Raw genomic sequence first — 22,505 nt, 5'->3', positions numbered from 1 at the left:
AGAGTCTTGAATGCATTTTTCTGAGAGGCGATGAAGTCTCACGGACATTGACATCAGAAATCTAGGTTCCATTTCCCAGATCTGTCTCCAGCTGATTATGTGACTTTGGACAAGTCATTTATTCTATGGTTTTAAAAAGTGTCCCCTGATTTTGGATGACTGAGTCATCTCTTCCACATGTTCAATATGTGAGTTTTAAAGGTCCATAACTATTAAATCAAACTCATTTCTTCTGGAACTAGGCAAGATGCTGCTCCTCAGTAAGGGCTATTTCCATAATGTTTCAACTTTCAACCCCAAGTTGCTACAGCTGTAGGGCCACATGATGAAAGGGACACAAGAATTTAATGTCTTAAAAGAAAAGTAAACCTTTTTCTACTCTCCTCGTATTCAAAAATGGCCCAACCATTTTAAATCAAACTTTGCAAAAACAGAATTCACATTCAGGCAGGGACAAAGCCTGAAAACTTTCAGTCCAAAACATTTCAGAAAGTCATAAGCAACTGAAAACAGGGGGTTCTTATGGAAATCATTATGCAGTCTTAACTACAGAAGATCATGACAAACACTCACTAATTCAATATTTCTTTCAGCCTCTGGTTTATGAATGTTTGTGAGGCAATCATGTGAGTTGAAATAATTAAAACACTGGTGCATCTAAAGTTCATTAAATGCAGATACAGTCTAACAATTTCTTACTGTGCATGGTATTTCCAAACAGATGTTTAATTTTACTTTTACAAAACCATGCTGTGTAATCTTGTGACACGATCTACAGTTTGAAATAAAAGAATTTGGCTCTGATACATATATAGATATAGTATATTTAATATTTCTCTTCTTCATGTGCATAGCATGTCAATGTAAAAACACTCACAGGAAAATATAATCTAAACGGCATTATAAATTCAAACAAAACTAGGTATTCTTCAGCTGTAACCATTTACCAAGTGTCCTTCATCAGCAGATAAATATGCCTCTATAAAAATCCTTATCAAACTTTACTTGCCAGCACATCTCTAAAAGTTTTAATTGTTATATCTCTAAGAGCATTACATCATTGTGTCAATTTGATGAAACATTTTTTTACTACTTTTTTAATTAGATGTTTATTTCTTTTTAATTTTCTCTGTTCTGTCCATCTACTTTAGACTAATCCATGGCTTTGGCAAGTTCAGCCGCAAGTCACTGGGCCAAATGTAGGAATTACTGGCGTAAAATTATATGGCTTGGTTATGCAAGAAGTCAGGCTAGATCATGGGTTTTCAATCTGGAATCATGACCACACTCCCTTTCTTTATGAATGAACAGTAGAAGGGGTCTCCCCCTCCAAAAAAAATTTGGTTTTGTAACATGGGATGATGGTATGAAAAAGATTGAGAACCACTAGACTAGATGATCACAATCTATGTATTTTAAAGTGCAGCTTCGAACCCTTGAGTATGATGGAGTTTCTCTGTACTGCTCCAAGGATCTCATCCAAAGCCCACTGAAGTCAGTGGCAAGATGCCTACTGACTTCGATAGGCTTTGGATCAGGCCCCAATGAGCTGTTCCATCCCTGCGGAGGATACGCCACCTGAACGCAGGGAAATGCTCAGATGGAATACATCATCTTCCTTTCCAAATGCAAACAGATGGACATCATACCAAAAGGACTGAAGGTAAAAAATCCATTACAAATCTACATACCACACAGACTATGCTGACAGCTTGTGCCACACGCTCTCAAAGAAACTGCAGAACCACCTGATCAACATCCTCTACAGCAAACAGGGAAAGATTAAGAATGAGCTCTCAGAACTGGATACTCTCATAAAAACCAACCTTCCACACAAACTTCCTCGTGGCTGGACTTTACAAAAACTACACAAGCCATTTACAACACACACTTTGCTTCTCTACAAAAGAAAAAGGACACTAAACTATCTAAACTACTACATGCCACAAGGGGCCACAACAGTGGTTCCCTTAGCCCAGCCAGCAATATTGTTAATCTGTCCAACTATACTCTTAACCCAGCAGAAGAATCTGTCCTATCTCGGGGCCTCTCCTTCTGCCCCTCCACCCCATGATACAGTTCTGTGGTGACCTAGAATCCTATTTTCGACGCCTCTGACTCAAGGAATATTTCCAACACACCTCTGAACAACATACTAACCCACAGAGAGCTTCCTACCAAGAGTACAAAAAGAAGGATTCTGGGTGGACTCCTCCTGAAGGTCGAAACAACAGACTGGACTTCTACATAGAGTGCTTCCGCCGACGTGCACGGGCTGAAATTGTGTAAAAGCAGCATCACTTGCCCCATAACCTCAGCCGTGCAGAACACAATGCCATCCACAGCCTCAGAAACAACTCTGACATCATAATCAAAAAGGCTGACAAAGGAGGTGTGTCATCATCATGAATAGGTCGGAATATGAACAAGAGGCTGCTAGACAGCTCTCCAACACCACTTTCTACAAGCCATTACCCTCTGATCCCACTGATGGTTACCAAAAGAAACTACAGCATTTGCTCAAGAAACTCCCTGAAAAGGCACAAGAACAAATCCACACAGACACACGCCTGGAACCCCGACCTCGGATATTCTATCTGCTACCCAAGATCCATAAACCTGGAAATCCTGGACACCCCATCATCTCAGGCATTGGCACCCTGACAGCAGGATTGTCTGGCTATGTAGACTCCCTCCTCAGGCCCTATGCTACCAGCACTCCCAGCTATCTTCGAGACACCACTGACTTCCTGAGGAAACTACAATCCATCAGTGATCTTCCTGATAACACCATCCTGGCCACTATGGATGTAGAAGCCCTCTACACCAACATTCCACACAAAGATGGACTACAAGCCATCAGCAACAGTATCCCCGATAATGTCACGGCAAACCTGGTGGCTGAACTTTGTGACTTTGTCCTCACCCATAACTATTTCACATTTGGGGACAATATATACCTTCAAATCAGCGGCACTGCTATGGGTACCCGCATGGCCCCACAGTATGCCAACATTTTTATGGCTGACTTAGAACAACGCTTCCTCAGCTCTCATCCCCTAATGCCCCTACTCTACTTGCGCTACACTGATGACATCTTCATCATCTGGACCCATGGAAAAGAAGCCCTTGAGGAATTCCACCATGATTTCAACAATTTCCATCCCACCATCAACCTCAGCCTGGACCAGTCCACACAAGAGATCCACTTCCTGGACACTACGGTGCTAATAAGCAATGGTCACATAAATACCACCCTATACCAGAAACCTACTGACCGCTGTTCCTACCTACATGCCTCCAGCTTACATCCAGACCACACAACACGATCCATTGTCTACAGTCAAGCTCTACGATACAACCGCATTTGCTCCAACCCCTCAGACAGAGACAAACACCTACAAGATCTCTATCAAGCATTCTTACAACTACAGTACCCACCTGCTGAAGTGAAGAAACAAATTGACAGAGCCAGAAGAGTACCCAGAAATCACTTACTACAGGACAGGCCCAACAAAGAAAATAACAGAACGCCACTAGCCATCACCTTCAGCCCCCAACTAAAACCTCTCCAACGCATCATCAAGGATCTACAACCTATCCTGAAGGACGACCCATCACTCTCACAGATCTTGGGAGACAGGCCAGTCCTTGCTTACAGACAGCCCCCCAACCTGAAGCAAATACTCACAAGCAACCACACACCACACAACAAAAACACTAACCCAGGAACCTATCCTTGCAACAAAGCCCGTTGCCAACTGTGTCCACATATCTATTCGGGGACACCATCATAGGGCCTAATCACATCAGCCACACTATCAGAGGCTCGTTCACCTGCACATCTACCAATGTGATATGTGCCATCATGTGTCAGCAATGCCCCTCTGCCATGTACATTGGCCAAACTGGACAGTCTCTACGTAAAAGAATAAATGGACACAAATCAGACGTCAAGAATTATAACACTCAAAAACCAGTTGGAGAACACTTCAGTCTCTCTGGTCACTCGATTACAGATCTAAAAGTGGCAATACTTCAACCAAAAAAACTTCAAAAACAGACTCCAACGAGAGACTGCTGAATTGGAATTATTTTGCAAACTGGATACAATTAACTTAGGCTTGAATAAAGACTGGGAGTGGATGGGTCAATACACAAAGTAAAACTATTTCCCCATGTTTATGCCCCCCCTCTCCCCCACTCCACACTGTTCCTCAGACATTCTTGTCAACTGCTGGAAATGACCCACCTTGATTATCACTACAAAAGGTCCCATCCCCCCTGTTCTCCTGCTGGTAATAGCTCACCTTACCTGATCACTCTCGTTACAGTGTGTATGGTAACACCCATTGTTTCATGTTCTCTGTGTATATAAATCTCCGCACTGTATTTTCCACTGAATGTATCCGATGAAGTGAGCTTTAGCTCATGAAAGCTTATGCTCAAATAAATTTGTTAGTCTCTAAGATGCCACAAGTACTCCTTTTCTTTTAGCTTCCATAGTGGTTCCAACGCTGCCCATCTCATGGCTACCCCGTACAGGGTGCATGAATGGGGGAACGGAGGCATAGCCAAGGTATGCCTGTGCCCTGTGATGCCTGACTTCTGCCAGGGACACCTGAGGGCTGCTCTAACTTTTGCCAGAGGTCCAGCCTAACATAAGATCAGCCCCAGAATCGAGGGAGGTGGGGTACAAAGGTGGGTTAAAGCTAGAACTCATCAAAAAATGTCAATCAAAAATATTTTGGACAAAAATTGACCTTTTTTCTAAACTAAACTTTGTGCAGAACATTTTTGTTGCTTTCTACATTTTTCCGGCTTTTAAAAAGCAAAACATTTTGGTTCCCCTTCCTGTTTCTGCCTTTTCCAGGGGCAAAATGAACAAAGGGGGTGAGGGGAAAGGGAAAAGGGAGAGAAATAGGGGGAAAATGAAAAATTTTCGGTTTTCAAAAACCCAAAAATATTTGGTTTTCAAAAAAAAATTGCAGACAATTTTGGGGAAAAAAATTGAAAACTTCTTGTGAAAAAGACTTACTATTTTTTGACCAGGTCTGGCTAAAGCCACCTTTGAAACACTCCCAAATGCTTCTCAACTGAAACCCATGGGTCCGTAGGAACAAATAACCAAATGCAGCCTAGTTCACATCCCAAATGGTTGCTATTTCTCCTCCAACTGAAGTCGGCCCAGAGTACCAAAAAACAAAGAGTAGGTTGATTTTGAAAAAAAAAAACAAAAAAAATAGAGAAAGTTGAACAAAGGAACTTAGAGTCATAAATTTGAAATCCAGAAGGGTTCACCAGATCATCTACTCTGACCTCCTGTATATCACAGGCCACCAACATCACCCAGCACCTGCACACTAAAACCAACAACCAAAATTAGACCCGAGTATTACAGCCCACAGGAGACTCGACTATTGTATGCCACAGGCAGAGAATAGTAGGAATCAAGGAGCACCAGTGCTCAAGACCCCAAAATGGCAGGGAAATGATTAAGTGAGATATACCCAGATAATCCTGGCAAGTGACCCACACCCATATGCTGCAGAGGAAGGTGAAAAATCCCAAGGTCACTGCCAATCTGACATGAGGGAAAACTCTTTCCCAACTCCATATATGACAATCAGTTAGACCCTGAGTATGTGAGCAAGAACCAGCCAGCCAAACACCTGAGAGAGAGAATGCTTGGTGTAGGGTTGCCAACTTTCTAACTGCACAAAACAGAACACCTGAGCACTGCCCCTTCCCCAAGGCCCTGCTCTCTGCTCACTACATTCCCCCTCCCTCGGTGGCTCGCTCTCCCCCACCCTCCCTCACTTTCACTGCGCTGGGGTGCAGGCTCTAACTGGGGCTGCGGGCTCTACGGTGGGGCCAGAAATGAGGGGTTCAGGGTGCGGGAGGGGGCTCCAGCTGGGGTGCAGGGGGAGGGGGAGGGCTCCATCCAGGGGTGCAGGCTCTGGGGTAGGGACAGGGATGAGGGGTTTGGGGTGCAGGAGGGGGCTGCAGGCTGGGGGGCGGAGCAGATGGGTTCAGGGTGTGGCAGGCAGCTCTGCACATGTCGCTACTCTTGCCTGCAGGCCCTGCCCCCACAGTTCCCATTGGCCACGGTTCCCGGCCAATGGGAGTGCAGAGCCAGTGCTCGGGGCAGGGGCAGCACGCAGAGCCCCATGGCCCTCCCACGTAGAAGCTGAACCTTCCAGGGTGCAGCGTGGAGCTAGGACAGGTAGGTACTAGCCTGCCTTAGCACTGCAGCGCCGCCAACTGCATTTTTAATGGCACGGTCAGCGATGCTGACCGGAGCTGCCAGGGTCCCTTTTTGACCAGGTGTTCTGGTCAAAAACCAGACACCTGATTACCCTAGCTCGGTGCCACCTCAGAGCACTTACTCACCCCATCCAGTTTCCAGCCATGCTCATCCCTGATGATTCAGAGGAAGAAGATTTAAAAGAAAAAAAACACAGAATACACTGGAATCCCTTCCATACCTCTGCTGGTGGCTGGCTGAAACCCTGAAGAATGAGCCCATAGGCACACAAGAGGTAAACTGGAAGTGAAACCCAGGTCTACTAAGTCCTAACCTCCACTAACACAAGCAACCCCACCATACAATCACACGCATAAATCAGCTCTCTCATGAAACGAATTAAGTTGTTTTCCCCCACAACTCCTATTGGGAAGTTGTTCAAGAACCTCATCTATCTGATGGTTAGAACCCTTCTTCTAATTTCCAATCTGAATTCGTTCGTGGCCAGATTATATCCATTTTTTCTTGAGCTAACATTGACCTTTAGCTTAAATAGCTCTTCACCCTTCCTGGTGTTTATCCCCTAATGTATTTATAGACAGCAATCATATCATATCCCCTCTCGGCCTTCTTTTTGCTAGCCTAAACAAACCACATTCTTATAGTCTCCCCTCATAAGATAGACTCTTCATTCCCCTGATCATCCTAGTAGCTCTTCTCTGCAGCTGCTCCAGATTACATTCATCTTTCTGGAACCTCTTCTTGTTGCAGATAAAATCAAGAATATTTCTTTGCTGTTCCAACAAATTATACCAGCTCAAAAGTTTCCACAACAGCTTCAGACAGAAAATAAATCTCCCTTTTTTGTGTTTGTTGTCCCATTATTTTACCTCCAAAATGTTACTTTCATATGGTGTAATTTTAACTCTTACATAAGTAATATCTTTCAGATGAGGTTCTGAAAGCGTTTTATAAAAGTTAAGGCCCCTCTGTGAGGTTTTATGTTTACATTATGTAACCCTTCTGCCAGGCCAAGTTGATAGCAGCAAGGGCCGGGTTCAGTACACAGGGGTTCCCTCTCATTAAAGCAAATGCAAAACTGGCTCGAGCCCCCACCCAGTGACCTGGGAAAATCTTACACACCCCCTGGGCGCCTCAAGGAGGCAATACTTCCCCTCTAGCAAGCACGGCATCTCGGTGTGGTAGAGAATCTTTAATAACATGAGGCAAACAACATCAGCATTAAATTGGGGAAACACCACAACTAGTGTTCATTAACCAAACCATGAACACCGACCCACCCCAGAAAAATTGGGCCACATCCTTTCCCTCAGGCTCTTGAGTCCCAGAACCCAAACGTCTCGAGTCCAGCAATCCACAAATCACCCAAAGTCCAAAAAAAGTCCAGCCCCGGAGTTCAAAAGTTCATCTGCAGAGTGTTACTCCCCAGTCTGGCTAAAATGTGCCTGGGTGTGGGGGAAAGAGGTAAGGGGCACCTTACGTGTCCTGAAGCTGACTGCCCCACAGGGCTCGGCTCTGCTCCACCACGACCGGCTCCGCTCCGCTCAGCTCGCCGTCTCACGAACACACCGCTGTCTCACGAACACACCGCTGTCTCACGACCGGCTCTGCTCAGCTCGCTGTCTCACGAACACACCGCTGTCTCACAAACAGCTCTGCTCACCCCGCCGTCTCACAAATAGCTCCGCTGCACACTAGATCTTCCGGCTCCCCACTACTTGACACAGTGCTCAGTGATTTCAGCTCATAGTAGTGGGAGCCTTAGTGCTGGTGCACCATAAGGCTGAAGTGAATTCAGCACAGTACCAGTAAAAAAACTCTTAATAGACCCAAAATTAGCTCTGACATTCCACAGTGGAGAGAGACAGAGGTGCAAGTGGTGCTTCAGGCCCTCACAAAAGGGCCTACACCACCAGGTACTAATACCTGTCTCAAGTCTCTCTCCATTCACAGAGTTTTGGAACCCATGTCCCTTGCCTAGTGAGTGCTACTCAGTTGATGGTGAGTCCTCCATCATAACAAAAAGGCCAAGTACAGTTCCAAGCACAGTTCCCATAATCAGGGTACTAACAATTTATTCTTCCCGCCCCAATAACAGAGACACTGGGGATCCCACAGCAGCCAAAGTGACCATTTGGGCAGTTATGGCCTCATTCTAGGCGGGGTGGGTGTGCCTATGCAAATGAGATCAGCCCCTGAAATTCTTTTCCACAACTTGCCACACCTCACCACCAGATGTCAGGGTGGAGCCCACCCTGTCTCTGCTTACATCTATACTGATTAAACTGAGACCTAGAGGGATTAAGGGACTCACCCAAAGTTATACCAGTTGATGCTTAAGCTGGTAGTGGAAACTAGGAGTCCCGAGTCTCAGCTCTTTGATGTGACCATTAGATTGTATTGATGTGGGAAAGACCGACATCTTGGACTCTCACAAGAAAGTGGTCCAGACCAAAGTAATCACTGGCATAAGGGGGTGTAACTCCACTGAAGTGAAGCTGGGGTGAATTGGGCAACTTATTTTCAAAGAAATAGAGTATAATATATTCTTTGCATTTTGCCTTCACAAATATTACCCATATGTTGGTAAGAATGGGAGTCCAGGTATATTCATGCGATGCGAGTTTCAAAATGCAAATTTACCTATTTTTCGCCATTTAAGTTGTTTGCACTCATATTCATAAAGAGCCATCAGATGGTTTGTTAATAGCTATGGACACAATTCTGATTCTGTTGAAGCCAATGGAATGGTAAAACTCCTATTGACTGCAATAAAACAGGTTTGGGCTATAAACCTGGAAGAAACCTTAATCAATTTAATTAATGAAAGAGATGTCATAGAACCTGAAGAAGTGAATAAAGGAAGTAAGAAGTGAGTTTATCATCAGTACCTGACCTGACATGAGAATTGTGAACATTTGTTTAAGAATTGCGCACCTCTATTCCTGAGACATAAGCTACCATGGATGGCAGACCCTAAATCATATGCAGTACTTACACAGAGTATACTTCATGTAACCCTTCTGCCCGTCAGAGTTGGCAGCAACAAGGGCCGGGTTCAATATCTAGGGGTTCCATTCCAATAACACAATGCAAACCGGCTCGAGCCCCCACCCAGTGACCTGGGACAAATATATACCACCCCCGCTGGGCGCCTCCAAGAGGCAATACTTCCCCTCTCGCAAGCACATAGTCTGAGTGTAGCAAAAGCCTTTTAATAACAGAGAGAAACAATGTGGCATTATGTTGGGGAAACACCACCAACAGGATTCATAACACAACCCATGAGCAAAAAAAAACCCACCCCAGGCAAATTGGGGCATGCCCTTTTCCCTTTGGTTCTTGAGTCCAGCAACCCCAAATCACCCAAAGTCCCAAAAGTCCAATGCCCCAAAAGTCTCTGTCCCTGGTCAGGGCAGCCCCAGAGTTCGAAAGTTTATCTGCGGAGCTTTACCTCCCAACCTGGGTGGAAATAGGACGGGGGTAAGAGGCACCTTACATGATCTGAAGCTGACCGCCCCATAGCTCCATAGCGGCACTCCGCTCTGCCAGCCGCCCCACAAACTCCTTCGCTCAGCTGCACTCCGCTCCGCCAGCCGCCCCACAAGCTCCTTCGCTCAGCTGTGCTCCGCTCCGCCAGCCGCCCCACAAGCTCCTTCGCTCAGCTGTGCTCCGCTCCGCCAGCCGCCCCACGAACTCCTTCGCTCAGCTCCACGGCCCACAAGCAGCTCCTGCCATCCACACACTGCTCCGCGTCGAACTGCTTCACCAGCCGTCCCGCAAACTGCTCCACAATATATCTTCAGGCTCCCCCACTACTTAACACAACACTCAGTGATTTCAGCTCTTAGGTGAATTCAGCTTGTAGTAGGGGAGCCCCAGTGCTGGTGCACTGTCAGCCCAAAGTGAGCTCAGCAGCCTATAACTAGACTTCTAATGAAATCAAAATTAGCTCTGATATTCCACAGTGGAGAGAGGAGGAAGTGCAATTAGCATGTAAGGCCCTCACCAAGGGGCCCATGCCACCAAGTATTACTACTTGTCCCCAGCCTCTCTCCCTTCACACAGTTTTGGAACCCATGACCCTTGCCTAGCGAGTGCTACTTAGTTGATGGTGAATCCCTCCATCATAACAAAAGGCCACGTACAGTTCCAAGCACAGTTCCCATAATCAGGGTAATAACAATTTATTCTTCCTGCCCCAATAACAGAGACACTGGGGATCCCACAGCAGCCAAAGTGACCATTTGGGCAGCTATGGTCTCATTGTAGGCATGGTGGGTGTGCCTATGCAAATGAGATCAGCCCCTGAAGTTCTTTTCCACAACTTGCCACACCTCACCACCAGATGTCAGGGTGGAGCTCATCCTGACACTGCTTACATTCATAAATGAATAAGAATTGTATGGCTATAAAGAGTCCAATCCTACATTCCTTGGGCACCCAGAACCTGCACTGAAGACAGAACTCAGTTCCTGTAAACAGAAAAAGAATAATGATATATTGGTAATGTGTGACCACAAAAGCATGTAAACTGCTAGAATGCATTTTTTTTAGAGTTTTTGATTTCAAGAGAGAAAGAATAAATTCCATGTTTTGTCAAAATATGTAAGTGTTTTATATCCTCCAGTCATATTGCACAATACTAGGAATACAAGCTAGGTAAGAGGGTCAGTGTTCATGTTACTGCAGAACTACAAAAACAATCTATCACTGTTAACTCTGGCACCACTCCTTCCAAAACTGTAAGAGTAAATAAAACAAATGGCTCATTTCATAATGTGAAAACAATCACCAGTCTCAAATAAATGGGTTAGTCTCTAAGGTGCCACAAGTCCTCCTTTTCTTTTTGCGAATACAGACTAACACGGCTGGTACTCTGAAACCAATCACCAGTCTGAGTCTTCTTTTAGTTGACAATAGTGGAAACCTATATGGAACTCTATTTTGGTAGATAAAAAATATTGCACAAAGTCAGCCACATGTTCTTGTGGTTCTAAGACTTTCTGTGTAGACTTCTTAGTTGAGCCAAATTACTTACAAATGTACTTGTTCTTTATCCAACATATTGAGAAAAGGTTTCCTAACAGCGCAATAGGCTGCAGTGGATATTTTTAGTAACATGCTAGTTTTCAGATCACCCATGTATCTGCCAGTGGTAAGCCACACACAAGAATGGCTATAATTGTAGCTGCTAAGTTTATCCAAACAAATATTTATCTAGGCTCTGTGTGTGTGTTTGATAGAGAAAAGAGGGGTACAAAGATCAATATTTCTTTGAGGTCCCATGTGTGATACATGTCCTTGATCAATTTTTCCTCTATTTTTTTTTCTAATAGTCTGGCATAAGGAGGTTCAACTTTCTAGAGTTAAGTATCACACACAGGGAATCCACACAATACTATGGCAGTGCTAATAGATCATTTGTGCCTAGATGCTTTGGTAACCATAAAGGGTCATATGTTCCCCACCACTGCAGATCATAAAGGGCACAAAGAGAGGTAGAAATTGAGCTGGGGAGCAGAATGGAGAGGTTAGGCCATTAAAATCCCCCATGGGGCAACAGCATCACCACAGAATCAACGCATGATTCAGAATACACATGTTTTGGCTAGAGGGCAGCTAGCCAGAAGAGGGTAAACTGTGGAAAACCCACTCTGCACTGCATGCTCCTATGCAAGCTTTCTCTGATCTACACAACAAAATGCCGTGTATATTTTTGCTTCCAGTGGGTGGTTTCCACTCCCACTTCCAGAGGGAAAGGTAATTGCATGGCTTGGGGTCCCAGAACCTGCACTGAAGACGGGAAACCAGTAGCAGTAGAGCCATCCAGCTGTCTATGCTGCTGCGTGTGGGGAGGCCAGGAGGGCACATAGAGGGACTCCCTCTTCATGGTGATGACCCAAAATCTGGGATTCCTCATGGATCCTCAAACTTCATGCAGCTGGCAGGTCACGTCCCTTATACTTTCTACCTCACCATTAATCCTTCCCACAACAAAGGGAAAAGTAGAACAGCTTTCTTGATATATTGTACTCTATGTATTTTAATGTAAGTGTGAATGTAAGAATGTCCCTTCTACCCAAAAATTTGCATTAGGGGAAGATATGGTGCCTAATTCTCCATGCACCTGCCACACAGCATAAAAGGCCATATAGCAGGCAGAACTTGGTCCCAGGAAATATCTGGTGGTCTAGGGGGTTTCCCTGCTTGGCACAGTGGCCATGAAACAACTCTACGCCACCGCTGAGAAGCCCCCATTGAAGGGAAATATTGCAGGCAAAGAGGTGGAGGGAAAGGTCATGGCCCGAGCACGTTGCGATCCAGCTATTCTCAACTGCCAGTGTACGTTTTCTGGGGTGTGTGAGTTAAACTGAGCCTGAGGCTTTATGAGAGTCAGGGTGTGTGAGGTAATATCTTTTATTGGACCAACTTCTGTTGGTGAGGAGACAAGGTTTCGAGCTTACCCAGAGTTCTTCCTCAGGTCTGGGAAACGTACTCAGTGTGTCACAGCTAAATATAAGGTGGAACACATTGTTTAGCATAGGTTTCAGAGTAGCAGCTGTGTTAGTCTGGATGCACAAAAAGAAAAGGAGTACTTGTGGCACCTTAGAGACTAACAAATTTATTTGAGCATAAGCTTTCGTAAGCTACAGCTCTGTTAGACTCCTAGGTGCCACAAGTAATCCTTTTCTTTTTATTGTTTAGCATAAGTTGTTAACACATATTTCAAGGAAACATTCAAGGTGAAGTGGCCCATTAACACCTCTCTAGTCATGGGGGGGGAGGAGAAAACAAAAGCTGGGGTGGGGGCAGAGTGGGTTATAGATTGTTGCAATAACTCATACACCCAATGTGTCTATTCAGTTCATGATGTTTAGTGTTTAACATAGTTATGATTTTAAGCCCCCAGGCTTGCCTTTTGAAGGTGCTGTGCAGGTTTACTTTGAAGATGTGAACCGACAGGTCAGCTATAAAATGACTGCTTTGTGATAGAAAAATGATAAAAGACAAAAGTACCCTGTGTGAGTTCATTTGAGAGCATAGTGATTTTATCATTTCAGTCAAATGGTTATTGGGGCATTAAGTGCACTGGATGAGGTACACCACATTTTGTGATAGGTATACATAGGACCCAGGAATCTTGTAAGGTGTGTTTTGGGGAATGTTGATCATTGTAGCTGTGGAAATATGTCTGCAGGTTTTGCATCTGTTGGGTCTGGTGCAGTTTTGAGATGGTATGTCTTGGTCTGCGGGAGCTTGCTTCTGATGATGAGCTTGGAGAGGTTGGGGGGTTGTTTGATGGCCAGAAGAGGGGGTTTAGGAAAGATTTCTTTCAGGATATAGTCTCTATCAAGTCTTGGTTGTAATTATTTAATGATACCCCTTATGAGTTCCAGTATAGGTGGTGACAACTAGGGATGTGCAGTCAGAAAGGGTTTTATTTCCATATTGAAGCAGATTTTCTTGGGGTATTCAGGTGGCCCATTCCATGATGCAATCTACTTCTCTTGTAGAGTGTCCTTGCTTGGTGAAGGCAGTTTTAAGTGTGATAAGGTATGTATCTGGACTTGGTCCTTGGAGCACATTCTATGGTATCTGAGTGTTGGGCTGTAGATAACATTTCTTGGTGCATTTGGGGTGGTTACTGGATCTGTGAAGGTAGGTGTGATGATCCAGGGGTTTCTTGTATATAGTTGTATGTAGAGATTGGCATATTGGGGAGCCATCCTAGTACTCCTGGCTGTTGCCATGGTTTGGACAGAGTGTTGTTGAATGTAAAATTGTTATGGGTGAGAATGAAATGGATGAGTTTGGTTTAGCTCTCTGGGGATTGTCCATTGTCTTGTAGATATCTGAGGCAGGCAGCAATGCCATCATTGTGAGGGATGTTGGGTGTAGGGAAGTAACATTTAGGTGGGGGGGAAGGAGGGTGTTCTGAGGGAGGTTGTTCTGGGACTAACAGTCTGCAGTGTTGTTGTAGCCAATACCTGAAGTTTTATGTCAGGGACCTGACAGTTCCCCAGACCACCCCGAATTCAGGAAGCATAGAAGTATCTTGAAACCATCTTTGCTGCTCCTGCAACCATCTGTTCTTGTACCAAGCACATGAACAGAGAGAGAGAGATAAGCAAGCCCTGGCCCCTAGGATTTAGCTGGCCATTTTTCTTTTCTGTATCTACATTTACGTTCTTGGGGCTGGGCTGGGCAGGGGCAGCACGCAGAGATGCCTGGCCGCACCTCCAGCTAGGAGCAGCAGGGACATGTCGCTGCTTGTGGGGAACTGCCCGAGGTGAGTGCCGCACAGAGCCGGCACCCCAAGCCCCTTCCCATACCCTAACCCCCTTCCCCAAACTCCCTCCCAGACCCTATGCCATGTATCCCCTTCTGCACCCCAATCCCCAGCCCTGAGCCCCCTCCCACACCTAAACTCCCTCCCTCTTAGTTAACCGGAATTCTTTTACTTATTGGCAGTCCCCATTCCCACAACATGCCAGATAACAACACTTTTACTGTAATGCCTTGCTATCTGTTACAGGTCAAGGAATTTGCATCGGTATTTCCCCTCAGTGGTTCAGCAAAGGTACCCACTCCCAGGCTTCCAGTTCCTCAACTGTTGCCTCTCTTGGGTGAAGACCTGCATCTCACTCCCTGAGCAGCATATGTGCAGGCTGCCAAGGGTATTTTATTTTTCTGAAATAGATGATGTGGTGTTTAGCCCTGATTTCCTTATGGAAAAATATTTGAGAAAACTGATTTGTGCATGAACATGCAATGGCAGAAAACACCTACAGCTTCTTGTCTACAAAAGGGGCCCACAGGAGGCCAATACAGCCCTAGAGCTGGGCTGGGATGTGCTGATTCTGCACTTTCTTACTGCGGACTCCACTGCAAGGTCTGCTTCAGAGATCCCCTGATGGAACGTAGCCCTCTTCTGGCTAACCTCTGGGGAGGGTGGAAGTAACGCTGCTTGCATCTCTAAGGAGTCACTCTTTTCTATAGCACAAGCAGTCTTGCTGGCATAAGGAGGTTCAACTTGCCATGTGCTGCAGAATTTGACCAAGCAGAAGAAAGATAATGAGCAGAGCTGCACGGAGGATGGAAATTTGGCTTCGTGAAGTATTTTGACAATTGTTTTCATTCCGTTTCAGCATGACACCCAAAAATTTAAATGTTCTCCACTAAAGAATGTTTGTAAATCATTGAGTCAATTGAAACGTTTTGTTACAACAAAATCAAAATGTTTCATTTCAATTTTGACTTTTTATGTTGCAGTGTAATGTAGAATATATAAGAGAAAATGTACAGATTTTGAAACAGTCATTTCTAAACAAAAAACCTAAATGTTTCATTCCAAAAATGTTATGACATAGTCAGAACTTTTTCACCCTCATTTTTTTCCTAAACATTTTGGTGAAATTTTGACAAAACCGCATTTTCTGCTGGAAAATGGTTTCATCAAATTTTTGCAACCAGCTATAAAAATAAGTAATATCAACCACAAACACACTGCTAGGGACAGGTGAACAAGTGTACATCAGCGTTCTTGGCAAGTTTGGTAACTGACAGATGGTAGGAACAATGTTCCAATAGTAAGGGGCACTAGTCTAGGACTTCGGAGACTTCTGTTCAATTCTCTATTGTGCTGAAGACTTCCTTTGTTAATCGCTTGGGGTATGTAAACTCTTGTAGGCATACCCAAGCTAGCTTCACGCTCGCTAGCGGTGAAGTTGCAATAGCATGGGCTGTACAAACCCACCCAGAACCCTGGGTAATTACTCGGTCAGCTTGCCTGCTGCACAGTAACTGAGCTAGATAGATTAAAGCTAGCTTGTGCGTGTCTACATCAACAGCAGTCACACCCTGTGACTACAGTGTAGACGTACACTGTAAGAGTTTATTTTCATATGCAACACTGCAGCGACGCCACTGTAGCACTTCAGTGAAGATGCTACCCTACACTGACAGGAGAAGCTCTCCCATCAGTACAGTTAATCCACCTCCCTGGGAGGCGGGAGCTATGTTGATGGGAGAAGCTCTCCCATTGACATAGCAGTGTCTACATTGGGTGGTAGGTGGATTTTTCATACCCCATGAGCAATGTAATTATACCAATTTAAGTTTGTAGTGTAGACCTGGCCTTAGTCTCTCTGTACCTCAGATCTGTAAAATGGGGATAATAGTACTTCCCTACCTCACAGAGATGATGTGAGGTTAAAGACTGAGGTTAACATCCCTCACATGTTAAAGACTGAGGTGCTCAGAAATGGTAGGGTGACTTGGAGGGTGAACCATAGTCCTTGAAATAGGATATTGGGTTCATGGACTTATATGTGTGTGTAGACAAAACAAGTTACACTAAAAAAAAAAAAATACCTAGACACTGTGTCACTGATTTCTCCTTCAACAGGAAAACAACCTACAAGGCCTGCTACTGCTCACCAGATGGATGACAATACTATGTCCAGTTGAAATTGCAGAGGGATTTACGCTGATGGAATGTCCTGGAATGGAACTTGGCTAGGACAACAGCTTGAATGTGAAAAGCACTGCATGTGTGTTTAAATTGTTCCAGAACATTTCTTTGTCTTCAGTAATGGAAACAGACATTTCTCCAGTTGCATAATTCTGCAGAAATATAAGTTATATGCACAGCAGTTTTGCCCAGACTGATACCCATTTTCAACTGTGGCTTTGTATTTTTGGTCAAAACATCAGAAAATCAATGTAAAACCAGTAGAAGATGGACTCAATACCTTTATAGGCATTTTTACCACACTCATCTTCATAATATTTGACTACTATAAATGAATATATGAAACCAACAGTAACATTGGAGATGGTTAAAATGGCTGCTGCACATACTGGATTAGAAGATACCTTTAGTCTCAGTTTTCCTTGCTTCCAGTTTAGTGCATTTTGTGTGCTAACAGCAATATCTGGTCCACCTGGCATTCCTAACAACCTCAACTAGGGCCTGATTCAGCTGTCAATGCAGTCAATGGAAAGATCTCCACTGAGTTCACTGGGCATTGAGTCAGCACCTTAGAGCTTTACTTGCAGTGGCAGTACCCTGCAAATTGTCAGGGCCCATGGTTAAGTGATGATTTCAAACAAAGCCGTTTCACTTCAACTCTGAACAACCATTGGAACATTTTAAATACTAGAAACAAATGAAGATGTGGGGGAGAGGGAGCTTTTGGCTTTGTTTTTTGGCCAGGGTTGTTTAATTCTGCAGGAGTCTTCTCTTTTCCTCGCATTGATTTATAGTCTTTCCTTCTCATTTTCATACTGCTGAGTCCCCTGCAAGGACTGAAAAACTATTTTCCAACACTGCTTCTCACTCTCTCCTCCAGCAGGAGAAGCTGGGATGTGAGTGTCCTACTGGTAAAAAAACAGGACTTACATCCTAACCTGGGTTGAATCTATATTTTCCATACCTGGTGATTTGTGTACCAAAATTGTTGCAAAGTAGCAATGTTTCAGAGCATGTGTGTGTGCATGAATATTCACTGTGGCTTACAAAACTTAAAGTTCAATGTTAAATTGTGCTTTTTCAGACTAGTGGTTAACAAGCAGAGGGGAGGGAGCAAGAATAGCTCATGTGGTCACCTGTACCACCTCACAGACCCAGGACATGATCAGTAAAACCGTATGCAGGAAAAGAAAGTATTAACTTGTGTGATGTTTTTAGTGACTTAAAACTCAGCTAAGGCCAGATTTTGCTCCTGTTTAAAATAATCAGGAAACTCCATTAAATTCACTGGGTGCAAAATCAAGTCCCTAGTGGGTTTGCAAATAGCTAAAAGAGAAATCAGTGGTAATAGAAATATTGTGTAGGTTTGTGCACCTGACACCTAGAGAACGTTACCCAACGGTTCGTCAGTCACTTTTGTTGCCAAGGAAATTTAAAAAAAAAAAAAAAAAAAAACCCCACATACACCAACCAATTTGTGTGTCATTCTAAAAATTGAAGATTAGTTCTTTTCTGAAGACAGCAGAAGTCAAAATGATGGATTCAGCAAGAACAGTACTGTGAGCCTGGCTGAGAAACCCTGCTACATTAGATGCACTAAAGCTTTTCAGCCACATTTGTATGGAGAAATAAAGCAATTGTAACTTGTTCTACACTGTGTGAACAGTGTAATTTCCCCCTCAAATAGCCAAAGCAAGATGTAATACAATGTATTTTTCTATGTATCAGACAGAACTAGACTTGTTTTGAGCACTCTAACTAGAGCTGAACAAATAGTAGGAAAACTTTTTGTAGCAGATTGAGCACTCACCGCCATAGCACCTTCTACTGGTTGCATTGGGAATTAGCCTCAGCCCCCCCACCACCACATCCCTCCCAGACCCCACTGCCCCTTACCTTGGGGTTCTGCCCACAGCAGCACCCCCACACTCTGGGCCTCCCTTCCCAGAGGAACCCCCTCCCCCTATGCCCACCTTCCTTCAGTGACTACTGCCAGTCATCATCTAGCCTCCTTTCTCTAAGGCAAACTGCAGTCTGTGATGGCTACTCATTGGCAAGGGGGTTGGATCAGCTACCTCTGCCTATCCCCAGGCTGCACCTCCAGTACCTCCTTGGGCCTTAACAAGGCTGGAGCTGGACTCTAGGCAGCTACATCCTTCCTACTCCAAAGCTGAAGTGAGACTGACTCAGCTCTTCCCGTAGCCCTTATATCAGGGCCAGCTGTAGCCTGACTGGGTGTGGCCACAGCTGTGACCGCTTCCCCAATTAGCCTACCTTTTTCCCTAGGAGAGGGGTAATTGCCCCACTACACTTTTCAATAAATATTCATTCAAATTCAAAACAATTTCAATTTGACTGTGTTCACAACTCTTTTGTGTTCACTTTCTGCAAACATATGAGTGCTCAAGCTTGAGTCACAAAAATCCTAGTGCAAAGTGAATTTAAGGGTGAATGTTCAGCTAAAGCCTGATCCAAAACCCACTGAAGTCGAAGGAAAGACTCATGCTGATTTTAATGAGCTTTGGATCTCCTTCTAATAAATCTTTACATCCTGCTCTTTTCAAACTACATTTGTTATTCAAAACAGTATCTTTTTAAAAAAAGATGTAATTAGCCAATCATAGTACAGTATGTAGCATTGGCAGAGCATTACTGAGCTCAAGACTAATGTCCTATCCTTCCCAAAAAGACTACAGTGTCCATATTGTCCCAACCTTCCTTTCTCTTCCAATATGTTTTTTTTAAAAAATACCCCTCATGGTGAGATTGGCATTGGCTGCCAGCCAGCCAGCCTGCCTGAACTTTATCTTGACAAGTGTGATGCTGATATGCTTAGTTCTTTGAAGCAGTGCCAGGTTTACAATGGCGCCAGTGGCTCCATGGAGCCAGGCCCAGGCTCTGAAGAGGCCCCAGCCTGCACTGCACTGCACCCCACTCCCCCCCACCCACCAATTGCTCCTCTTGGCCTGCCCGCTGGCAGGCCAAGGGCTCCTCTCTGCCCCCTGGCCCCACTCCTCTGCTTCTCTCTGCCCCCTGGCTGGACCCCAGTGCACATCCAGCTCCAGGAAGTCTCTGCTTCCCACCACCTGTGGGGCCCCGCCTGTCTCCCTGGAGCTGAGCCACCTGGGACTGGTGTAGAAGCCTGGCCAGTCTTAGCTGGGGGACGGGGGGAAGAACAGGACAGTGTGGGGGGCTTAACTGGGTCCCTCTACACAAGTGGGTCTTGAGGGAGCTCAGCCAGGGCAGGCCCTGGTCTAGCTGATCGTGCCACAGTCGCCTCCCAGCAGGGTCAGTGAGTGCGGCCAGGAGGCAGAGCATGGGGGAGTTTCTTGGGGTGTTGGGCTGTAAGGGGCAGGGAAGATGTGTGTGTTGGAGCACTAGGAGTGGGGGTTCTGTGTGGGGTGCCAGGCAGTTGTGCTGGGGCTGTGGGCAGGGATGGTGTTGTGCAAGGTGCTGTGCATTTGTGGCGAGGGCCCTGGGGGGGTGCTGGTCATAGTCAAGGGGGGCTCTGGTCATAGGAAGTTGGGGGGGGTTGGGTAGGGGGGCTGAGTGGCCCGAACTGCGTACTGCCAGCATGCCCCAAGGGGAAGGGGCATGCTGGTAGCACAGGGCTGGGCGGACCACTGTGTCTCTGGCAACTGCCAGTTTATAAATAGTGCCCTCGCACTGGGCTGGGCAGAGTGGAGCTGCATCTGCCATGCCATGCCCCATTGCCTCTGGCTGGCCCCTCACTCCGGGGACTGACCTCCCCACACCATGCTCCATTGCCTTCATGGGGGCCTACAAATATGTTTGGCGCCAAGCCCACAAAAGTTTAATCCAGCCCTGCTTTGAAGAGTCAGACTACAAGTCCAATCAGTTAGCTTTTTTCTCAACTTAATTCTTTTGCATGCATAGCTTCAGCCCTAAGATGCATCCCCTGTAAAATTATTATTCAAAATGGCTGCTGGCATACTCAAACTTCAGCTGACCTCCTTACTTCCTTCTTTAAATGTTTCTGACCCCATGCTATTTATAAGAAACACAACCAAGGGGTGGATTTCAAGAAGATTACATTATATATGTGTTTAGGCATATATCCTGCATCGGGGACCCAGAAACCGGCCAATGGGAACTGCAGGGGTGGTGCTTGCAGGTGTAGGCAAAGCATGGAGACTCACTGCCCCCTACCCGCAAGGGGCGCGCAGAGCTTTGCCAGCAGCAGCCAGCCACAGCCACTTCTGGGAGCAGCGTGGGGCCATGGCATGCAGGCAGCCTGCCTGAGCCCTGCTGTGCCACGGGCCGGAAACCGCCTGTGATAAGCGCCTCCCAGCCAGAGCCTGCACCTCACACCCCCTCCCGCACCCCAACTGCCTGCACCCAAACTCCCTCCCAGACCCTGCACCCCCTCCTGCATCCCAATCCCCTGCCCCAGCCCAGAGCCCCCTCCTGCACCAAACTTCCTCCCAGAGCCCACCCTGCTCACCCTCTCCTGCACCCCAACACTCTGCACCAGCCTGGAGCTCCCTTCTGCACCCAAACTCTCTCCCAGACCCCACACTCCATTAATATAGGAAAAATGTGAGGCCCATGACGACTTACCAAAATTCGTGGAGTGGCCCCCCTGTGAAAATTATTGCCCACCTCTGATGTACAGAGTCACATATCCTTGAAATCATACAAATTTAAGAAGAGACATAAAAGACAAAATACAATCTGTGTTGTTTTTGGAAAGTTCTGTAGTGTCTAATCGCATTAGGTACTGATTTCATTTTATTTCATGACCACATTTGAAACTACATTGATAGTAAATCACAAATGGAGCCTAATTTACAAAGTTGTTCAATGCAGTAATAAAGCCATTGCGGTTCCTTTTAATTTTTTTACATAAGTACATAGTTACCTCCATGGCAGTATCATTAATAACTAATTCCCAGAAGACACTGTTAACTTGTTGGATGAACTGGTTACCTACTGATGATTTTATCTGTTCACTAGTTTGCATTTGATTTTTGAGTGTGTATAGCAAGGTTGCACTGCACCCTTGATTGAATCTTGTCATTGCAGGAATTTTATCTGTTATGCTCAGTGATTGCTAGTCCTTCACTTCTGTTGTAATGACTGAGTCAAGTCTATCTTTCACATTCCAGCCCCAAGCTGTTTTGTCTTGGGACTCCTTGCTTCTTTGGAGTGTGGTAATATGCTGGATGAGACAAGGTAGCAACAGTAAGAAGCCTCATTGGGCTCTGAAGTGACATGCATTCATTAAGTGGCAGGAGTAGGTAATTGATACAAGCAGAGCCTTCTCCCACACACTGCATACTACCACAATCTGTATCTGTGCCAAAGGTGTGTGACTCTTACAATATGGCTTACTCCTAACCTGTGTAACCTGTCCTTAAAAATCTTGTCCCCATGTTCGACAGTTGCACATTGTGTTTTATGCACACCATCCTTCTTTTGTACTTATACTGTCTCTTTGCCCGCAGTGCAGTACCTCGTTGCTCGGAAGGACAGGGATGTCTCATATCATAGCTCATTGTTGGGGTTACATCTGCTCTGTTGGGTGTCAGGTCCTCAGAAACCATAAATGCAGATGCTTTTACCATATTTAAATAAACATTGCCTTTTCATTGTTTATCTGATGCTTCCATGCTCAAATAAATTGGTTAGTCTCTAAGGTGCCACAAGTCCTCCTTTTCTTTTTGTGAAGCTATCCATTAACTCAATCACAAATCTACAGAGAAAAGAGAACTACTGGTACCTCTTCCTACCAAAACA

The sequence above is a fragment of the Lepidochelys olivacea genome, assembly GCF_965140295.1.
Source record: "Lepidochelys olivacea isolate rLepOli2 genome assembly, chromosome: 2".
NCBI lineage: Eukaryota > Metazoa > Chordata > Testudines > Cheloniidae > Lepidochelys > Lepidochelys olivacea.
The sequence above is the reverse complement of the archived record's forward strand: the minus strand, read 5'-3'. Positions refer to the sequence as shown.